This window comes from Loxodonta africana, chromosome 2 (genome assembly GCF_030014295.1).
Source record: "Loxodonta africana isolate mLoxAfr1 chromosome 2, mLoxAfr1.hap2, whole genome shotgun sequence".
Taxonomy (NCBI): domain Eukaryota; kingdom Metazoa; phylum Chordata; class Mammalia; order Proboscidea; family Elephantidae; genus Loxodonta; species Loxodonta africana.
The window spans coordinates 100,961,255-100,984,012 of NC_087343.1; the positions used below are offsets into that span (position 1 = coordinate 100,961,255).

At 39.5% G+C, this 22,758-nt stretch overlaps 1 protein-coding gene across 16 annotated transcripts in view; it reads right to left on the bottom strand.

The window, feature by feature from the left end:
* The window catches only part of ARB2A (ARB2 cotranscriptional regulator A), a 496,175-nt gene extending 484,905 nt beyond the window's left edge, over nt 1-11,270 (bottom strand). For 13 of the 16 annotated variants that reach the window (XR_002785671.2, XM_023547664.2, XM_023547667.2 and 10 more), the window contains exon 1: nt 11,156-11,269. The gene's annotated coding sequence lies outside the window, so the exon portion shown is untranslated. Of the gene's footprint in view, nt 1-6,258; nt 6,415-11,155 lie in introns of all 16 variants that reach the window. The other 3 variants (XM_064274072.1, XM_064274053.1, XM_064274071.1) reach the window with 2 other exon arrangements.
* Nucleotides 11,271-22,758: the final 11,488 nt, after the last annotated feature.

The window sequence follows — 22,758 nt, forward strand, 5'->3', positions numbered from 1 at the left end:
CACTGTAATAAACCATAATAATGAATATAACAGCTTTACCAAATTCTGTGACTCCCTCTTTCAAATCATTGAACCAAAGCTAAAGCGTGATCTTGAGAAACCCAACACAGTAACTTTGTTTGCACATCTGAAAAATGAACACAGTACAGTACCTACTCAAACAGTAGACGTGGGGATCAAATGAGTTTATAAAGTGCTTATAACAGTACCCAGCATGTGTCTGCTGTTTCTCATGCTGCTACAAAAATAAGTGGTCCTAATCATTGAGTAGGAGGCCTGGTGGCAAAATGGTTAAAGGACTTGGCTACTAACTGAAATGTCAGCGGTTTGAACCCACCAACCGCTCCTTGAGAGAAAGATGTGACAGTCTCCTTTCATAAAGATTACAGCCTTGGAAACCCCGTGGGGCAGTTCTACTCTGTCCTACAGGGTCACTGTGAGTCAGAATCAACTAGATCACAATGGGTTTTTCTTTTTTTTTCTAAACACAGAGTAACTGGGTCTAGTGAAAAGGGACAGGAAACAGTTAAATTTCAAATGCTAAAATATCATGCATAATGTATCATACAAACAGAAAGCATCGTTTATCTCTTTCCTACCCTCAACACTTTTGCCTTCATTTAGGTTCCCATCATCTCTCATCTCTCTCCTGGACTGTTGGAGGATCCGCCTAGCAGTATAATCCTCACAAGGTTCCCTGATATTACCACAACCACCACCACCCAAGTCTGACCCAACTTTATATTCCTTCGGCCTGGTTTCACACCCTTAGAATCTATTCCCACACATCACCCTGATTTCTGTGGATATAAACTGACAAAAATCATTCAGTTTTTTTGGGTGTCTATCACAGCTCCTCATGGTTTACACTTTTTACCCAACCCTCTAGGACACATTTGAACTCATGTCTGCTTACAGGTTTAGAAGCAGTGGATGGTGGTCTGAACAGGACAAGAGGCACATCAGTAGTCCTTTGTAAGGCAACTATCTCAGGAAAGGCCATTACAAGTTCCTCAGGCCAGGGTAAACTGAATTCCTCTAAGAGAAGTAGAGGACTCCTTCTACTGGCAAAGGAAATTTAACAGAATTTACAGAATCAAGTTTGCTAGCTCTATCAGAATCTGACCATATGTACCCATTCTAACTGTCAAGATCCCACGCCTTCCTGCAAGGTTGAGAATTCCAAATTGTGCTATACCTCAGTCACCCAGGATTTGCTTTTCAGAATACCTTGGCTACCAGCTTGTGAGAGATCCTGAGCTAGAAACACCCAGCTAAGTTGCTCTTAGATTCTTGACCAATGGAAACATGTTTTTCATTTTAAGCTTCTAAACTATAACATAGCAATATATAGTTGTTACATAGCAACAGATAACATATATGAAGTTCTGCAGTGAACTAGTCAATGTCACTTAAACTCCCAAATTCATTCGAGATTGCCTGCATTGCCTACAGATCTTCCAATTCAGCAACAATTTAATCTTCATATGAGGATGAAGCTTCCTCCAGACTTACCAAAACAGGAATACTCTTTTTAGTCTTGGGATTTAAAACATAATGAAAAGTTAGCTTATATAACTTATATAACTCAACATTTTCAGTATTGAGGACTGACCTAGCTGAAGGTCCTTTTCTTCATTTCAAAGAAAGAGAAAGAAAAAACCTTACATTTTTAATTAGTACAGTTAAAAACAAAAACACATATGCTTGTTTTGATAAAAATAATTATGCATGTTTCCTGTTGACGAAAAATATTCAGAATAAATAACGCCTGTTTTAAATAGTTTGTTTTCAATTGCTGCTGTTGTTAGGCACTGCCAAGTTGGTTCCAACTCATAGCGACCCTAAGTACAACAAATCGAAACACTGCCCAGTCCTGCGCCATGCTCATAATTGTATTACACTTGAGCCCATTGCTGCAGCCACTGTGTTAATCCATCTTTTTACCTGACCCTCTACTTTACGAAGCATATGTCCTTCTCCAGAGACTGGTCCCTCCTGATAATATGTCCAAGTATGTGAGACAAAGTCTCATCATCCTTGCTTCTAAGGAGCATTCTGACTGTACTTCTTCCAAGACAGATTTGTTCGTTCTCCTGGCAGTGCACACTATATTCAATATTCCTTACCAACACCATAATTCACAGGCATCAATTCTTCTTCGTTCTTCCTTATTCATTGTCCAGCTTTCACATGCATACAAAAACCAAAAAAACCAAACCCACTGCCGTCGAGTCGTTCTGACTTACAGCGACCCTATAAGGTGGCTGAAAATACCATGGCTTGGGTCAGGTGAATCTTAGTGTTCAAACTGACATCTTTGCTTTTTTACACTTTAGAGAGGTCTTTTGCAGTAGATCTGCCCAACGCAATACACCATTTGATTTCTTGACTGCCATTTCCATGGGTGGCGATTATGGATTCAAATAAAATGAAATCTGTGAAAACATCAGTATTTTCTCCATTTATCATGATGTTGCTTATTGGTCTAGTTGTGAGGATTTTTATTTTCCTTATGTTGAGGTGTTTATTTATTTTATGTTGAGGTGTGTCTTAGTTATCTAGCGCTGCTATAACAGAAATAACACAAGTGGGTGGCTTAACAAAGAGAATTTTATTCTCTCACAGTTTAGGAGGCTAGAGGTCCAAATTCAGGGTGCCAGCTCCAGGGGAAAGCTGTCTGTCTCTCAGTTCCGGGAGAAGGTCCTTGTCATCAATCTTCTCCTGGGTCTAGGAGTATCTCAGTGCAGGGACCCGGATCCAAAGGATGCACTCCACTCCTAGCTCTTTTGCTTGGTGGTAATGGCAGTGCACAGTATATTCAATATTCTTTACCAACCTCTTTGCTCACTTCTGTCTTTTGTACTTCAAAAGAGAATGACTGAAGATACAACCTAATCCTGGGGGTTGTGTCATGCTTCATTAACTTAACTGCCTCCAATCCTGCCTTATTAACATTATAGAGGTTAGGATTTACAACACACAGGATAATTACATCAGATCACAAAATGGAAGACAACCACACAATGCCAAGAATCATGGCCTAGCCAAGTTGATACACATTTTGGGGGGACCCAACTCAATCCATAATAAGGTATAATCCATGTTGAAGGCTTTAGTCTTTGATATGTTTTCAATAATAAAATTAAAATGTTTACTTTGTTAGTGATACTTGTAATATTCCTGATACGGATAAATCTTCATCATTATGATCGCTCACACTGCTTCAAAATAGCAAAATATTACCTATAAGCAATAATAGTAGAATCGCAACCACCTGTCAAATACATTAGCACAAATTATTATACTAGAAAACAGTAGGAAATGACCCTATTAGAATAGGATACAGATTAAAAAAATGCCTTGGTACTGGAGATAGAGTCCAAAATGGTCTCCAGTAAAACCAACTTTGTTTGGTCTGAGAACCAAACCTAGAGTCACCCTGTTTAAATTTATGTCAGAGTCCAATCTATAGAAAAGACCCCACCCCCACCTTGACACAATGGAGTAAAGTGGGGAAAAAAACTAACTTACAGCATATATTTGAAGAGAGAGTCTTCACTGAATGCCACAATCTAACTATGGCAGGTATGAAGAAAAATTAAAAATGAAAGAGTGGACATTCAATTTCCAATATAACATGTAAAGAGTTGGAAGTTATCACACCTGTCCTCACAGCAAAAAGAGGTGAACAAACTGAAAAGCAACAATTCTTAGATCCATCAGAGAACTGAAATCACAACAGAAACTGCTGCCCTGACTACCAGAGACAGACAGGCTAATACAGGCAATTACAGCTTATAGGGAGCAGAAGCGTAGAAGCAGAAGCCTGCAGCTGGAGCCAGTACCAGTGGGAACGCTTAAAATCCTGGACTTTGAGCTGATATAACAACAGGACGAGATATTTCAGGCTCAGCATGGATTAGCTTGAGAGTTAAAAATGTCAGTGGAGGGGCGGTCTCAGAGTGCCCACATGCTTTCACGATTTTTACCTCCAGGAGCCCCACCAAGCTCTCAGGGTGAAGATCTGAGAAAAATACCCTGAAGCTTCTAGTATGAAGAAGAAAAAAGTAACTATTCTGAAATACACCCAGAGCTTTCTGTTCTCCTTAACTAGGATTAATCAAGGAAACTATTTTACCAGAGCCTAACCAATTTGGGATTTAACAAAACCTAACTGACCTGAAAAATAAATAAATAAATACATCCACTGCCATTGAGTAGACTCCAACTCATGGCAACCCCATATCTTACACAGTAGTATTGCTTCATAAGGTTTTCTTAGCTATAATCTTTACAGAAGCAATTTGCCAGGCTATCTTTCTTCCGTGATGCAATTAGTTAGGTTCAAACCACCAACCTGTAGATTAACAGCCAAGTGTAAATCATCTGTACCACCCAGGGACCTTAGGGAAGAGAAATGTACAAAACTAGGCCCCTCTATGATTCCTGTGTCTTCTAAAACCCACTGCTATTGAGTCGATTCCGACTTCTGTGTCATCTAAGGGGGGTAATAAAAAAAAAGCTGGGAAGCATTTGTGAAGGTCACAGTCCAAGCATACAGACTAATTAAAAGACTACTATCTAATCATAAAATTATAGTACACTTCCCTCCCCCAACACCGTAACATCACATCAACAGAGCTCCCGTATAACAGGAGATCGTAAGCTAAAAGAACTACAGCCCTAAGACCTTATTTCAGTGGAGGCTATAGTAAAACCAAAGAAAACAGAGAAGGCAAAAAAAAAGACAAAAACACAGCCTAACTCCTACACAGACAAACATAAAACTTCACAATAAAAGACTATATATCTCATTTCCTTTTACCTAGTATACCACATGCAGCTTTGAACAAAAAATTACAAGGTACACTAAATGGCCAAAACACACTGTCTGAAGAGATAGTACAAGAATCTGGACTAGACTTAATGTTAGAGAAATTTTTTAATTATCATATCAAGAACTCAATATGTGTACCTGACAAAAGCCATGGTATTTTCAATCACCTCTTATACATGTGAAAGCTGGACAATCCAAAAGGAAGATGGAAGAACTGATGCATTTGAATTGTGGTGTTGGTGAAGAATACTGAATATGCCATGGACTTCCCAGAAAAGAAACAAATCTGTCTTAGAGGAAGTACATCCACAATTCTCCTCAGAAGTAAAAATGGCAAAACTTCAGCTCACTTACTTTGGACATGTCATCAGGAAGGACCAATCACTGGAAAAGGACACCCTGCTTGGTAAAGTAGAGGGTCAGTGAAAAAGAGGGAGACCCTAACTAAGAGAATTAACACAGTGGTTCCAACAGTGAGCTTATACATGGCAACGATTATGAGGATGGCACAGGACCGGGCAACATTTCGTTCTGTTATACATATGGTCACTATGAGTCAGAGCTGACTCGACAGTACCTAACAACAACATGATTAACATACTACAAGCTGTCATGGAAAAAGTGGACAACATGCAAGAGAAGATGAATAATATAAGCAGAAAGATGAAAACTCTAAGAAAGAATCAAAAAGAAACGCTGAAATAAAAAACACAATAACAAAAACGAAGAATGCCTTTGATGAGTTCACCAACAGACCAGACACAGCTGAAGAATCAGTGAGCTTGAATATATGGCAACAGAAATTTCCGAAACTGAAAAGCAAAGAGAAAATTAAAAAAAAAAAACCATTGCTGTCGAGTCGATTCCGACTCATAGCAACCCTACAGGACAGGGTAGAACTGCCCCCACAGAGTTTCCAAGGAGCGCCTGGGGGATTTGAGCCGCCAACCTTTTGGTTAGCAGCCGTAGTAATTAACCGCTACGCCACCAGGGAAAAATAAGGTTAAAAAAAAAACAAAACAGAACATCCGAGAACTGTGGGAAAATTACAAAAGGTACAATATATACAAAAGGAGAATAACATTTAAGAAACAGAGAGAAAGAGACAGAAAAAAAAATTTGAAGTAATAACGGCTGATAATTTTCCAAAATTAATGACAGGTGCCAAGCCACAGATCCAGAGGCTCAAAGAACACCAAGCAGGGTAAATACCAAGCAGTCTACACCTCAGCGTATCATATGCAAATTGCAAAAAATCAAAGGCAGAGAGAAAATTTTGAAAGAATCCAGAGGGGGAAAAACACTATACCTGTGAAGGAACAAGAATAAGATTTACATTGAACTTCTCTTCAGAAATCATGTAAGCAAAAAGACAGTAGTGAATTATTTAAAGTGTTGGGGGGAAAAAAACCACTAACCTAAAATTCTGCATCCAGAGAAATTATCCTTCAGAAGTGAAAGAGAAATGAAGACTTCCTCAGACAGACAAAAACTGAAGTGATTTGTCACCAGTAGAACCTGCCTTGCAAGAAATGTTCCAGAAGTTCTTCAAAGAAAAGGAAAATGATATTGGGCTGTACATAAAAAAAGGAAAAGCATTAAAGAAGGCATAAATAGAGGTAAAACAAAAACTTTTTTAAATTTTTTAATTCATCTCATAGGTGCTTGTTCAAAATAATAGCAACAATGTCTCAGGTAATTATAGCTTATGGATAAGTGAGACGAATCACAGCAATGTAATAAGGGACAAGAAACAGAAATTGGGAATGTTCTAAGGTACCTACGCTACCGGTAAGGAGTCCTGGTGGCCCAGTGGTTAAAATGCTCAGCTGCTAACTGAGAGGTCAGCAGTTTGAACCCACCAGCAGCTCATCAGGAGAAAAGACCTGATGATCTGCTCCTGCAAAGATTAAGACAAAAAAAAAAATTTTTTTTTTTTTTTTTTTACAGCCTAGGAAATCCTATGGAGCATTTCTACTCTGTCCTATAGGGCCGCGATGAATTGGAATCAACTCAACAGCACACAAAAACAACACTACTGGCAAACCAAGCAGGATAGTGTTATTTAAAAGTGGCTGAGGCTGGTTGTCAGGAGAAAGATGTGACAGTCTGCTTCCATGAAGATTACAGTCTTAGACATCCTATGGGGCAGCTCTACTCTTTCCTACAGGGTCGCTATGAGTCAGAATCAACTTGATGGCAGTGGATTTGGTTTTTTGGTTAGATTAGTTGTAAATGTATAGTGCAAATTCTAGAGCAACCATTAAGAAAACTAAAAGAAGAAATATAATTAATATGCTAACAAAGGAAAGAAAACAATCATTTAAAATGCTCCATTAAAGCCAGAGAAAGCAGAAAAAGAAGGGAAGACAAAAAAAGAAATAGAGAACAAAGGAAAATGGAAAACAAAATATAGTAAATATTAACACAACTATATAAATAATCACTTTAAACGAAAATAGTCTAAATACAGCAATGAAAAGACGGACACTATCAGACTGGATATAAAAACAAAACCCCTCTATATGTTATCTACAAGAAACCTACTTTAAACATAAAGACACAAATAGATGAAAAGTAAAGACAAGGCAGCAAGATGGTAGAATAGGCAACTTCAAGTTTGTGTCCCCCCCAAAGAAACACTGAAAAAGAAACAGAAAACTTAGGCCCAACTTTGTCAGGATGCTGAAAAACAGTCAAAGGTTTATAAAAACCAAGTAAACATTAAATAAACAAAAAAGACAACCTAAAAACAGTAAGAAAGTTTTGTGCCTTTTTTACTTGCCTGTACCCCATCCCCATCCCAGCTTGGGAGCTACCTTGAAGGCAGCAGACCGCATTTCTAGTATGGACTCTGGTTCCTGACAAAACAAAACAGACCTTATTTAGAAATTATTGTGTTTATCTGTTCTAAACTATCTAGTGGCTACATGAAGGACAGATGCAAGCTGCCCATCACTTTCACCTATCCTGTCACTCACTCAGGGTGGAAAAGCAGCAAGCATTGCTGGAAAAAACTGTGATGCGAACGATCCACTCATAGCCATGTGGGGCAAAATATTATGATTGAGACATAAAATAGACCACAAAATGCCTGAAGGGAAAAGCCTGGGAGACAGTTTACTTGGAATATTAGGGCATTCAAAAGCACTTATGTACACAGGGGAATTTAGAAAGTCATGCCATACCCTGAGCAAGAATCATGCTCAGAAAAATGATCCAAGAAAAACCTAAGCTTTTACCTCAGGCTGATCTCTAGGCTCTGTGTCAGCCTGGCTATGTGTTCAGTGAATGCCCAGCACAAAAATAATCTGCAGACTGGGAGAGGTGTTTTGCTGTCATAGTTTCATTTCTTTTTGTTTTATTTGGTTTTTCTTTTTTGATTTTTTTAGCCCTTGATGTTCACAAAAATCTCTGTCAAAACACTAAATGAACACAAGCTAAAGGAACATGTACTTCATGTAATGATGTAATAAAGAATAGTGTTTGCAAAAATAGTTTGAAAAGGTCAGTAAACAAAGTGACTACTACAGCCTTCAACAAGAAACAAAACAGGAAACCACGGAGGAGGAAAATCTGATTTCCAATTTCCAGAGTAATCACAATAGAATATTCAAATGTCCAGTTATAAGCAAACAAACAAAAGGCACAAGACATACACAGAAACAAGAAAGGATGGCTCATTCAGAGATACAGAATAAAGTAACAAAAACTGTCCCTAAGGATGTTCAGATCTTGGATTTGCTACACAAAGATTTTTAAACTACTGTCTTAAGTATGCTCAAAGAGCAAAAGGAAAACATGGACAAAAAAAGAAAGAAAATCAGAAAGACAATGAGCGAACAAAATTAGACTATCAATAAAGAGATAGAAATTACAAAAAGGAGACAAACAAATTCTAGACTTACAAAGAAAAATAACTGAAATGAGAAATTCACTAAAGATATTCAAAAACAGATTTCAGCAGGCAAAAGAATGAATCAGCAAACTTGATAGAACAATTGAAATTATCGAATCCGAGGAGCAAGAAAAAAATAAAATAAAGTGAATAGAGCCTAAAGGACTAGCGAGAAACCATCGAATGGGCCAACATACACAATATAGGAGTCATGGAAGGAGAAGAAATAGAATAAGGGCAAAAAGAATATGTGAAAAAAATAATGGACAAAAATATCTCAAATTTGATCAGACATGAATCTACACATCCAAGATGTTTAACAAACCCCAAGTAGCATAAACCCAAAGAGATTCACACTGAAATACATTATAATCAGTCAAAAGATAAAGAGAGACTCATAAAAAGCTGCAAGAGAGAAGCAACTCATGTATAAGGGAAGCTCAATAAGATTAACAGCCAGTTTCTCATCAGAAACTATGGACGCCAAAAGGCAATGTGATGACATATTTAAAGTTTCATGAAAAAATAACCTGTCAACCAAGAATTCTATATCTGGCAAAATTCTAATTAAAAAATAAGGGAGAAATTAAGACATTATCAGATAACAAAAGCTAAATGAATTCATTACCACTAGGCCTGCTCTGGAAACCCTGGTGGTGCAGTGGTTAAGAACTACAGCTGCTAACCAAAAAGTCGGCAGTTTGAATCCACCGCGCTCCTTGGAAACCCTATAGGCCAGTTCTACTCTGTCCTATAGGGCCACTATGAGTCAGAATCGACTCAACGGCAACATGTTTGAGTTTTTCTTTTTAATTTGGTTTAAACCTGTCCTACATGAAATGCTAAAGGGAGTCCTTCAGGTTGAAATGAAAAGATGCTGACAAGTAATATAGGTATGCCATATGAATACAGATCTCCAGTAAAGTTAACTGCATGGACAAATATAAAAGCCAGTATTATTGCACTTTTCATTTGTAAGTCTACTTTTTATGCCCTGCATGATTTAAAGGAAAAATGCACTAGAAAACTTACTAGACACAAATGTAGAAAGTTGTCATTTGTAACAACAACATAACAAGGCGATGGAACTTTATACCAGCGGGTTTTCCTATGCTATTGAAGTAACCCAACCAGAAAACCAAAGCGGGTATCAATTCAAATTAGATTGTTATAAGTTTAAGACATTAATTGTATTCCCAAGACAACCACAAAGAAAATATTTTTAAAATATACACGAATGGAAAGAAAACAGTTCATTACAAAAAAAAAAAAAAAAAATGTTTTTTTCAATGAAACACAATGACCGAAAAACTATTTTTCACCATTTACTAGTACTGCAGTTGCCACTGCCTCAAAGCCACCCAACCATGTAGGAAAAAACGTAGGTTAAACATCAGAAAGAAGCCTGGTACCAGCACTGACTCTGAGACCTTAATTAAACACATTAAAAAGTCCTCCCGGCCTCTAAATATGTTAAATAAATACAGTATACCTGTCCCTCACAACCAGGGATAAAAAATATACCTCTTACACTGCTTTAGGACAAGAGGATACCATGTTTTCCATAATAAATAACCCATTGCACCTATTTTGATAAACATTATAAGGAATTGACTAGTCTAAAAACCACCTTCCAGGGAGCTGGTGGACTTGAACTGCCAACCTTAGGGTTAGCAGCCATAGCACTCAACCACTACGCCACCAAGGATTCCCTAAAAACCACAGGAACGGGCAAATTTAACAATAACGGTTGTCAATAAATACAGCCAAAAATTAAATAACCAGTTAGTTGGCCCAACAAACGCACACCCTGGAGAACTAGAGAAGTATGTTAAACCCGTGAACGAGGTATAGAGAAGAGTGCTTCCAAAACATATGTAACTTTATTCCAGAGACGAAAGTATTCCACTTGGAAAAGAATTCATACAACGTCCCACTGAAACGTCCTACAAGTACCCATGCATGTTCCAAGTTTTGAGCATTTTATAATTGCACTCTTATCTTCTGCTGCAGTGAATGACTTCTAGTAAAGCTTTGGCAGTTGATAACATTTTTATTAGGTGGAAAAAAACGTAACCAGAAAACCGTAATACCTCTCCTCCCGAGAACGCGGAGGGCTCATTAGTGCCTCCAGAATGGCTCCAAGAACCTTGTATGCCCAAATATAAGGCGAGTCATACAGGGAACACACGCGTTCCGCCCCACCTCGGAAGCGGAAAAGGCAGGTGAGACCTGCTTATCAGCGGGATCGCGGACCCAGGGCAGAGGTGTCCGCTGGGAGCGCAGCGTAGCTCCTGACAGCCTCGGGGCCCCGGGGCCAGCGACCCTTGCCCGAGACCGAGCCTGGCCAGCGCCCTCCTCGGATTTTGGCCCGGGCCTGTCCCTGGAGCCCGCCTCCGCGCAAATACAAGTCCTACCTGAACTCTGCCCCCAGCTACAGGGCTGCGGGGGTAGGCGGGAGGAGGCGTGGCCTTCCAGCTCTCCAGTCGAACTCCCTCGTGCGGTTGTTATGACTTTCCCTCTTGGGATCCGCGCCCGACCAAGTTCGATTTGCACTTCCGGGGTCCGCAGGAGACCAAAACGTCATTACGCACGCAGCGGCATCGGCGGCGACAACCCGGAAATGGGCTGGGCGTGTTCGCTGGATCGGTTCCTGTGGCTCGCTGCGAGGGTTGGGAGTAAATGGCCCGGGGGAGTTAGGGGTTTCTGTACCTTTTCCGGGGTGTCTCTGCTCGCCCTTCCCTCACTCGCCCTTCTGAAGCGGGAGACACTCTAACTGGGTAGCCTTAGAGGATGAGGCCACCCTGAAGCCTCGTTCTCTCCAGCGGAAGTTTTAAAACAGTTTTGGAAGTGTGCTTGTAGAGCTTTTCCCATACCCCTATTCTTCGTTTGTCCTGCTTTAGCCGGCCCGATTAACCCCAGAGGTGGGAAAGTTTAGATTTGGAAAATTAAATTTCCCTCTAAGCTATGGCTTATGTAAAAATTTTAGTGTAGTTCTTAATTATCGTCTTTTTTTTTTTTTTATATGTGTGATCTATGTATAAAGGTATTACTGATTCCAGCTTCAGTTAACCAGTTTAGCTCACGATGTGCTCTTCCTGCTGCTGGTATTAAGATTAAACCTAAATATATAATTAATTTCTTGGCATTTTTTTAAAAGGTCTTTTAATAACAATTTAGCAATATGTAGGTTTCTGTACAAGTTCATGGAATAAACTTATTTTAACAAGCTTGTGAAAACCTGGCATTTTAAGAATAATCTGATTTCTGGAAAGAAATGTCAAGATCATGTATTAAGTATTAGGTCTTTCAAAATTAGGTTCGTTTTTGTAAATGCTTAATCCCAAGAAATATGACTCGAAGAATAATGGGAAATGAATCTGTTCACTTCCAGAAAGTTTTAGTCTCAAATTTAGTCTTGATACTGTTTAGAATCATAACACTTGTGTGCAAAATAATGTATTATTTACAACTACAAAACAAAACAAACCTCGTTTTAAAAAGAATAGCTCACACCTGCTTTTTCCAATGTATGGACAACTGGGCCAATGTATCAATAAGTCATCATTATCACAGTTTATTTCTTTTTGTGACTTCAGCTAATCAGAATTCCTCAGTATTACAAGAGATAAAAAACCCAATGCCGTAGAGCCGATTCCAACTCATAGCAACCCTATAGGGCTGGATAAAAACATCTTTAAACCCAAAAAACCAAAACCAGTGCCATCGAGTTGATTCCGACTCGTAGCGACCCTATAGGGCAGAGTAGAACTGCCCTATAGGGTTTCCAGGGAGCAGTTGTTGGGTTCCAAACACCTTTTTTTCCAGTTTGCAGCTATAGCTCTTAACCACTGTGCCAGCAGGGTCCTACATAAAAATAGGAAGATGATGTTAGCATCCTAATGACAGTTCAAAGTTCTCCTTACTGTACTTGAATGGGAATCTTATGGGCGTTAATGTTCTGTTTATTCATTTATTCTGTTTATTCAGAACATTAGGTTAAAAGGTACCTGTCAATGGTAGATCCAGAACTAGCAGCAATGGGAGCAACTGATTCTTAATTTTTAGCTGAGACTCTCAGTGCATTTTTTTATTACACAAACATTCATTTTTTTGTGCGCTCTGGGACCAGAAAGCTGGAAGAGAAAGACCCTCAACAAGGTGGATTGACAGAGTGGCTGCAATAGTGGGCTCAAGCATAATGACTGTGAGATGGCACAGGACCAGGCAGTGTTTCTTTCTGTTGTACATAGTTGGAAGCGACTCATAGGCACCTAACAACAGCAACAATGCTCAAGCAGCTAGGAGGATGGAAGGGCTAGTGGCTGACAAATAAAACAACATTTACAGTGTTCCTCAAAGAGGCAGTCCTGGACCACTCTTAAAGTGTGCGTCATTTCTACAGTTTGTACTTCTTTATTTCAGTCCCTTGCTTGTTTCCTTCCTAACACTGGACAATGGAGTTGGCTTAATTATGGTTTCACTTATTTGCAAATGTACTTAACCTTCTGCCTAGCCCTGCCCCGTCCCACTAAAATGTAAATTTCATGAAGGCAAAGACCTTATCTTGTCTTTTTAACTGATAAATCCATAACCCTACTTCAAGGCCTGTCACAAAGTAGACAATATTTGTAGATTGAATGAATGACTACAGTGGTACCTACTATGCTGGAGAAACTTAGAAAGGTGTTATGGAACAAGTGTCACGGAAGGCAGGTTGGAGGAGAGGGGGCACCAATGTAAAAGAAGTTTTCCTGGGGTGTTCAATAGGGCGTTCAGTAGGAGTTAGACAAGAATAATGACTGGAGGAGGTCAGGCCATTGCAAGGCTATACAGGAAACTAGTTTCATTTCTGGCTAGAGCTCAGGTGGTTTTTTGTAGGATGGGACTTTAGACTAAAGAGAAAGTTAAGGACCAGATTTTGAAAAGCTTTGTATGCCATGCTGAGTAATTTGGATTTTGTGCTACAGGCACAAAGGAATCATGTTTTTTATTTTGGCAGACTCTGGCAATGGTGACCAATTTATTGAAATGATAAACCAAACCTAACAAAAACCGCACCCCCAGTCTAATCATGAGAAAAACATCGGACAAACCCAAATTGAGGGTCATACTACAAAATACCTAGTCAGTATTCTTCAAACAGTTAACATCATGAAAAGGGGAAAAGTGAGAAACTTACAGCTAAGAGGAGCCTATGAATATTGACAGTAATGTGGGATCCTGGGACACAAAAAGGACCTAAGTGGAAAAACCAGTGAAATCAAAATAAGGTGTGATGTTATTAGTAGAAAAAAGAAAAATAAACCCATTGCCATCAAGTTGATTCTAACTCACAGTGACCCTATAGGATAAAGTAGAACTGCCATGTAGGGTTTCCAAGGCTGTAAATGTTGTTGTTGTTAGGTGCCGTCGAGCTGGTAGGGACCCCATGTACAACAGAACAAAGCATTGCCCAGTCCTGTGCCGTCCTCACAATTGTTGTTATGCTTGAGCCCATTGTTGCAGCCACTCTGTCAATCCATGTCTTCAATCCTCTTTTACACTGACCTTCAACTTTACCAAGCATGATGTCCTTCTCCAGGAACTGATTCTTCCTGACAGCATGTGAGATGTAGTCTTGCCATCCTTGCTTCTAAAGAGCATTCTGGCTGTACTTCTTCCAAGATAATTGTTTGTTCTTTTGGCAGTCCATGGTATATTCAATATTTTTCGCCAACACTGCAATTCAAAGATGTCAATTCTTGTTTGGTCTTCCTTATTCATCGTCTAGCCTTTGCATGCACATGAGGCGTTTGGAAACACCATGGCTTGGGTCAGATGCACCTTAGTCTTCAAGGTGACATCTTTGCTTTTCAACACTTTAAAAAGGTCTTTTGCAGCAGCTTTGCCCAATGCAATGTGTCTTTTGATTTCTTGACTGCTGCTTCCACTGGTGTTGATTGTAGATCCAAGTAAAATGAAGTCCTTGAGAATTTCAATCTTTTCTCTGTTTATCATGATGTTGCTTATTGGTCCAGTTGTAAATCTTTATGGAAATAAATCTCTTTCTAGCAGAGTGGGTGATGAACTCGAACCTCCAACCTTTCAGCTAGCAGCTGAGTGCTTTAACAACTGAGCCACCAGGACTCATTAGTTATTAGTAATGGCATATAATTTGGGAATAAAGCCAAAATATGGGTGACATGACCTTTCAATGTAATATATGATAGAGGTCCACCCAGACTAGTGGAGTATATTTTTTTTTCAATAATGAACTCACTATTTACTATTGAACACTCTAGGAATAACTCTAAGAATCAGCATCAAGCCGGTTCCTATGAGGCAGAGGTCAAATATACCCGTTTTCCAACTTCTCCACCCCTTCTGACACCAGCTGTTTCCCACCAGCACTCTTTCTGTATTGGATTTGGCAATTCATTGGGATGGTCACGGAGAATTTACAGAAACAACATAGCTGCAGTAACAACTTTAATAACAGAGAAGGATACAAAGGATATAAACAGAAATGAAGACTGTACAAAGAGAAGTTTTGGAGGGCCTCAGTGTCTGAAAGGAGACTCGTTTATATCTCAAAGGGGACTTGCTTACCATTCCCAAAATCCAATGATCATTCTCACCCATCAGGAAACTTTCAAACAAGAAACTCAATGACGTCACCTGGTGGGTTGGGCTGGCTATTGGCTTTTCTCAGCTCTCAGCCAGGGTTTGGTATTTACATTCTGCTGCCACCACCTGTGTCTGCTCATTGTCTCCACTGTCTCCTTTGCTGTTGCAGGTTTACTCAGACTGGAGGGGCCACAGTGCAGGGCCTATGTCCAAAGGGCGCACTGCTCTCCTGGCACTCCTCTCTTGACTCTGCTCAATCAGGAAGCCCCCCAAAACCTCTGTGAGATTGGCTACTTACATAAGGACACTCCTTAATTTCAGGGTGTGTCTTTTGTAAACCAACCAATGCCTACAAGCTGTTTATATGGATAGTAAACCAACGAATCCTAGCAAGCCATTTATGCAAGAGTAAACTGACCAATCCCCTGTGAGCCACTTATGCAGAGAGTAAATTAAGCAATCACTTGCAAGATTGTGGCCCAACCAGTCATTTTGGGTGAAGTACATATCACAGGGCCAGAAAGTCTACATAAAGAAACCAATTGTGCCGCAAACACACAGCAGGTTGTTCCGGTGAACAATTCCTCCTAGGTCCACAGAAGGTTATATGAACCTTCAGGTGATTCCAATCCCTGACTCTTTCCCTTGAGGTCCCAAAGTTTATGGCAGAGACAAGCCATGACCACTGTGTCCTGTTCTGAATTCCTGACCTACAGAAACAATTACAGATAATAAAAATGCTTATTGTTTTAAGATGTTAAGTTTTGGAATGATTTTGTTACTTAGCAAAAGAAGCTAAAACACTGTGTAACAACAACCAATGAGAAACTGTCCCTTTAAGTCCAATCCTGCCTAAAATGTCAAGGATCAAGAATGAGGTTATATGCTGAAACAAAAATGAGCCCTTCTTTCACCACACTGTACCCTGAGTGGTAGACTCCTGTCTCCGTCTTTTGTTGCCACAAAGAAAGATGTCTCCTACAAATCTAGGGGGAGAGAGATAGGAAAAAAAAAAGTTGTGTGTGGGCTTTGGTGTTCTGTCAGAATTACAGCAGATCATGTGTGGCTTAGCAGAAACCATTACAACTATGACTACACATATATACCACAAATTTTCCCCCTTGTTTAAACAACAATCATCTAAATTGTACAAGATAGTTTGTTTATTTATGATTTTAATTTATACATCTCCAGGGAAGCCAGAAACTTCAGTTTCTTTCTCCACCCCTCTCTTCTTGCACTTCAAGGTCTGACTGAGATAAAGAAAAAGGAAAGGGAATTTGTTCCCTCCTGGCTAACAGCTGGTCTGTCTTTGATCACTAGGGTGATCAAAGAAATCCCCCGTATCATATCTGGTATTTCCTCCTCCTATTCCAGACCACCTCCTTGGGCATATCTACCTTCCTACCAATCTACCCTCACGCTTCACATCAAATGATCTCAGTGACAGTCAGCAGATAGAGACCTAAAAGTACACTTTCAAGATTATTTGTTGTTCGTTAAAGTTAAAAATAAAATTACAAGCCAACTTACCATGACCAGAACTAGGTTCCAACATTTTGGCAGCTCAGACAAATTCATTAAGGAAAACAGTTAGATACTAAGTAAAGCTCTATCCACACTCACTAACTCTCTTGGGATGGGGTCTGGATTCTGACTTACATCTGGAGAATCAGGTAACATTCTTGCTCTCACTCAAAGCCAAGCAGGTAGGTATGAAGGGAGGCAGGGTGGTTACCAACAAGTTCTACCTACAGGTTCATTTTATATTCAGAGCCCAAAACATGAGGTCACAGAATCAAACCATTTTTAATGGCTCCTCCATCAAAATGTTTACTATTGCTTGAAAGCATCCCTCTTCCATTTCTACTAGCTACCTATGTACCTACTGTTCGTAAGGTTTTCACTGACAAATTTTTTTTTTTCAGAAGTAGACCGCCAGGTTCTTCCTCCTAGTCTGTCTTCAGCTTAGCTGAAGCCTGTTCACCTGTGACCCAGCTGGTATTTGAACCAATGTCACAGCTTCCAGCATCACAGCAATAAGCAAACGCCCACTGTACAATAAACTGACAGACATGTGGTATTAGAAGGAACTCAAAAGATGCTTGGGAAGAGCTGCTTCCTCAAAGTAGAGTTGACCTTAATGACATGGATGGAGTCAAGCTTTTGGGACCTGCATTTGCTGATGTAGCACAACTCAAAATGAGAAGAAACAGCTGTAAACATTCATTAATAAGAGGAATGTGGAATGTACAAAGTATGAATCTAGGAAAATTGGAAATCATCAAAAATGAAATGGAACACATAAACATTGATATCCTAGGCATTAGTGAGCTGAAATGGGCTGGTATTGGTCATTTTGAATCAGACAATCATATGATATACCAAGCCAGGAATGACAAATTAAAGAGGAATGGGGTTGTGTTTAAAGTCCAAAGGAACATTTAAAGATCTGTCCTGAAGTACAACGCTGTCAGTATTAGAATAATATCCAGACACCTACAAGGAAGACCAGATAATATGACTGTTATTCAAATTTACCAACCAACCACTATGGCCAACGATGAAGAAATTGAGAATTTTTACCAACTTCTGCAGTCTGCAATTGCTCAAACATGCAGTCAAGTTGCATTGATAACTACTGGCGACTGGAATGTGAAAGTTGGAAACAAAGAAGGATTGGCAGTTGGAAAAATGGCCTTGGTGATAGAAATGACACCAGAGATTGTGTCAGAATAAAATTTTGCAAGACCAATGACTTTTTCATTGCAAATACCTTTTTTCAATAGCATTAACGGTGACTACACACATGGACTTCGCCAGATGGAACACACAGGAATCAAGTTGACTACATCTGTGGAAAGAGATGATAGAAAAGCTCAATATCAGTCAGAACAAGGCCAGGGCCCGACTGTGGAACAGACCTTCAATTGCTTGTATGCAAGTTCAAACTGAAGTTGGAGAAAATTAGAACAAGTCCATGAGAGCCAAAGTATGACCTTGAGTATATCCCACCTGAATTTAGAGACCACCTCAAGAATAGATTTGATGCATCGAACACTAATTGCCAGACAGCAGACAAGTTGTGGAATGATATGAAAGACATCATAGATGAAGAAAGAAAGAAGTCATTAAAAAGATAGACAAGAAAGACCAAAATGGATGTCAGAAGAGACTCTCTGAAAGGTGCTAAAGTGAAAGGAAAAAATGGTGAAGTAAAAGAGCTTAACAGAAGATTTCAAAAACCAGCTCAGAAAGACAAAGTAAAGTATTATAACGATATGTGCAAAGACCTGGAGTTAGAAAACCAAAATGGTAGAACATGCTCAGCATTTCTCCAGCTGAAAAACTGAAGAAAAAATTCAAGGCTTTGGTGGCAATATTGAAGTATTCTGCAGGGAAAATACTAAACAGCACAAGAAGCATCCAAAGAAGATAGAAGGAACACAGTCATTCAACCATAAAGAACTGGTCGAAATTCAACAATTTCAGGAGGTAGCATATGATCAAGAACTGATGGTACTGAAGGAAGAGGTCCAAGCTGCACTAAAGGCATTGGTAAAAAACGAGGCTCCAGGAATTGACAGAATACCACCTGAGATATTTCACAAACAGATGCAGTGCTGGAAGTGCTCGCTCATCTATGCCAAGAAATTTAGAAGACAGCTACCTGGACAACTGACTGGAAAAGATCCATATTTGTGCCCATTCCAAAGGAAGGTGATCCAACAGAATGCGGAAATTATTGAACGATACCGTTAATATCACACACAAGTAAAATTTTGCTGAAGATCATTCAAAAGCAGTTGCAGCAATACATTGACAGGGAACAGTCGGAAATTCAAGCCAGACTTAGAAGAGGACATGGAACAAAGGATATCATTGCTGATATCAGATGGATCATGGCTAAAAGCAGATAATACCAGAAAGATGTTTACCCTGGGTTTTATTAACTATGCTAAGGATAGTTTGGATAGTTAGTATGGATAACACTGCGAAGAGTGGAAATTCCAGAACACTTAAGTGTGCTCATGAGGAACCTGTATGTAGATCAAGAGGCAGTCTTTCGAACAGAGCAAGGGGGATCCTGAGTGGTTTTAAGTCAGGAAAGGTGTGCATCAGGGTTGTATCCTTTCACTGTACTTATTCAATCTGTATGCTGAGCAAATAATCCAAGAAGCTGGACTATAGGAAGAAGAACACGACATCGGGATTGGAGGAAGATTCATTAATAGCCTTCAGTATACAAACAACACAATATTGCTTGCTGAAAGTGAAGAGGATTTGAAGCCCTTATTGATGGAGATCAAAGACCACAGCCTTCAGTAAGGATTATACCTCAACAGAAAACAAAAATCCTCACAACCGGACTGATAAGCAACATTATGTTAAATGGAGAAAAGATTGAAGTTGTAAAGGATTTCATTTCACTTGGATCCACAATCAACACCCATGGAAGCAGCAATCAAGAAATGAAATGGCTCATTGCACTGGCCAAATCTGTTGCAAAAGACTTTTTAAAGTGTTAAAAAGCACAGATGTCACTTTAAGGACTAAGGTATGCCTGACCCAAGCCATGGTGTTTTCAGTCCTCCCATATACATGTGAAAGCTGGACAATGAATAATGAAGACCAAAGAATCAATGCCTTTGAATTATGGGTTGAAGAATATTGAACATACCATGGACTGCCAGAAGAATGAACAAATCTGTCTAGGAAGAGGTACAGCCAGAATGCTCATTAGAAGTGAGGATGGTGAGACTTTTTTTCACCTACTTTGGGCATGTTATCAGGAGGAATCAGTCCCTGGAGAAAGACATCATGCTCTGTAGAGCGGAGGATCAGCAAAAAAAAGGAAGACCCTCAATGAGATGGTTTGACACAGTGGCTGCAACAATGGGCTCAAGCATAGCAAAGATTTCAAGGCTCACGCAGGACCGAGCAGTGTTCTGTTCTGTTGTACATGGGGGAACCAACTCTGTGGTACCTAATAACAACAACAACCTATGTCCCTAGAATTTAAATAATAATAGAAAAGATAAAAATACTTATCTTCAAAGTATATCTTAAGGGAGTTTCAAACAAAAATATAAAATAGCCTCTAGTTTGGGGCAGGGCAGTTCTTAGATTTACATATTTGACACGCAACCCCGCGTAAGTTTTATTTGGGTGGGAGGTGATGGGCAGAGAGTGGTAATTAACTCTCTGATTGACTAGTTAGATTCTCAGAAATCGGTGATTAATTTGAATCAGTTCACATACCAGTTTTCTTCAATTTAGCCCCATAGAACCTTTCTTACTCTGCTCAGCATTTCTACTTTAAGCATATTTTTTAACATTCATGAGCTTTTCTTGTGAGCTCAGGAAAGACAAACAACAAAGAGGGGGTAAGTAAAGGATAAGCTCCCTGACTCTGCTCTTTTCTTATCTCCTGAATAGTAATAGTTTAGATTGGAAACAGCTGTGTAAAGCTGACGTCACATCCCTAGCAGGCGTTAGGTTCTAAACTCAGCCTTTTATGGCAAAAATTCCTGATAGATGAAAATCCCCTAATTGCTCGCAAAGTACAGAATACATGATCTTATGTATATACTCCATATTTTTAATGCTTATGCACATTGAATTGAGACCTCTGAGTTAGTTTCAGTGTTAGAACAAAAAGAGAGTTTGTGTGCAGGTGTCTGGGCATTTAAACCATTCTGATAAATCCCCCATGTTATAACCATGCAGCAGTAATTGACACTGTTAATCACATTGTTCTCTAAACTTGAAACACTTCCTTCACTCGGCTTTTGAGAAATTCCAGTACTCCTCTGATTCTCCTTGCTGTTTTTTTTTTTTTACAATTTAAAAAAAAAAATTTTGTTTAAGTGAAAGTTTACAATTCAAGTTGGTTTCTCATAAAAAAAAACTTATACACACATTGTTATTGGACTCCCTACAATGTGACAGCATACTCCTCCTCTCCACCTGTATTTCTCGTTTCTACTCAACCAGCTCCAGTCCCGCTCTACCTTCTCATCTCACCTGCAGACAAGAGCTGCCCGCATAGTCTCATGTGTCTACTTGAGCTAAGAAGCACATTCCTCACCAGTATCATTTTATGTCTTACAGTCCAGTCTAATCTTTGTCTGAAGAGTTGGCTTTGAGAATTGTTTTAGTTTCGGGTTAACAGAGAGTCCAGGGGCCATGACCTCTGGGGTCCCACCAGTCTTAGACCATTAACTCTGGTCTTTTTATTAGAATTTGAGGTCTGCATCCCACTTTTCTCCTGGTCCATCAGGGATTCTCTGTTGCGTTGTGGGATTCTTCATGATCTCTAAATGTTAGTGTGCTACAGAGCTTTTCCCCTCTTTAGCTATCCTTAGCCACCAGGTGATCTCATCCATTCCTTCCACTAACTTTTATATGGCAGTGCTTCCAAATTTACATCCCCAGTCCTCACTTCTATACTCACATGTTGCTGTTGTTGAGTTGGTTCTGATTCGTAGTGACCCTATAGGACAGAGCAGAACTACCTATAGGGTTTCCAAGGAGCAGCTAGTGAATTTGAATTGCCGATCTTTTGGTTAGCAGCCGAACTCTTAAGGACTACACAACCAGGACTCCATACTCATATATTCAATTTCTTATTCAACATTTCTGTTAGGATATTTAACATGCATTTCAAACTCTTTAGTTTCTACCTCCAAAATCTGTCTTCCTGCAAGTATCTTAGTAAGTGGCATATTGATTCTTCAAAGTGCTCATTTCATTCTTTGATTTCCTTTTATCTCACACTCCACATCCAATCTATCAGTAAATACTGTTGGTTCTGTCTTTAAAAGGTATCCTATATCTAAACAATTCTCACCACCTCTACTGTTAACACTCTAATCTCTACTGGATGCTGTAATCTTCTCCTGTTTTCCATGTTTCTGTTCTTTCCTCCGTACAGTCTAGTCTCTACTTGGCAGTTGGAGAAATCCTTTTAAAATCCAAATCAGACTTTGTTACTTTTCTGTTCCAAACCTTAATAGTTTTTCTACTCAAATAGAATAAAATCCAAAATTGTTTTCATAAGCCTGTAAGGCCCTACATGATATGGTCCCTGGCCACCACATGTCTCCACTGTGAAAGAGGGGGTTAAAATTTTTTTTTGTAAAGGAGAAGACTTGGCCTGTAACCTCAGAGTTGGGAAATGACAGTCCCAAAGATGAGTGCCCTCTTGTCTGGAAGTGTCTAAAGGCAAGAGACTGGCCTTTGAGTGATGAGCTAAGAACTGTCAAGTTTTTCCAACAGCGAGTAGATATGATGTTATGTGGTTGGGATGTAATTATTTTTAAAAAGGAGATAAGCAACTCTAGTGGGGGGGGGGGAAGGAAAAGCAGCTACCAGAATGAGGTTGTATGAAGTAAGCCATCAGAAGAGC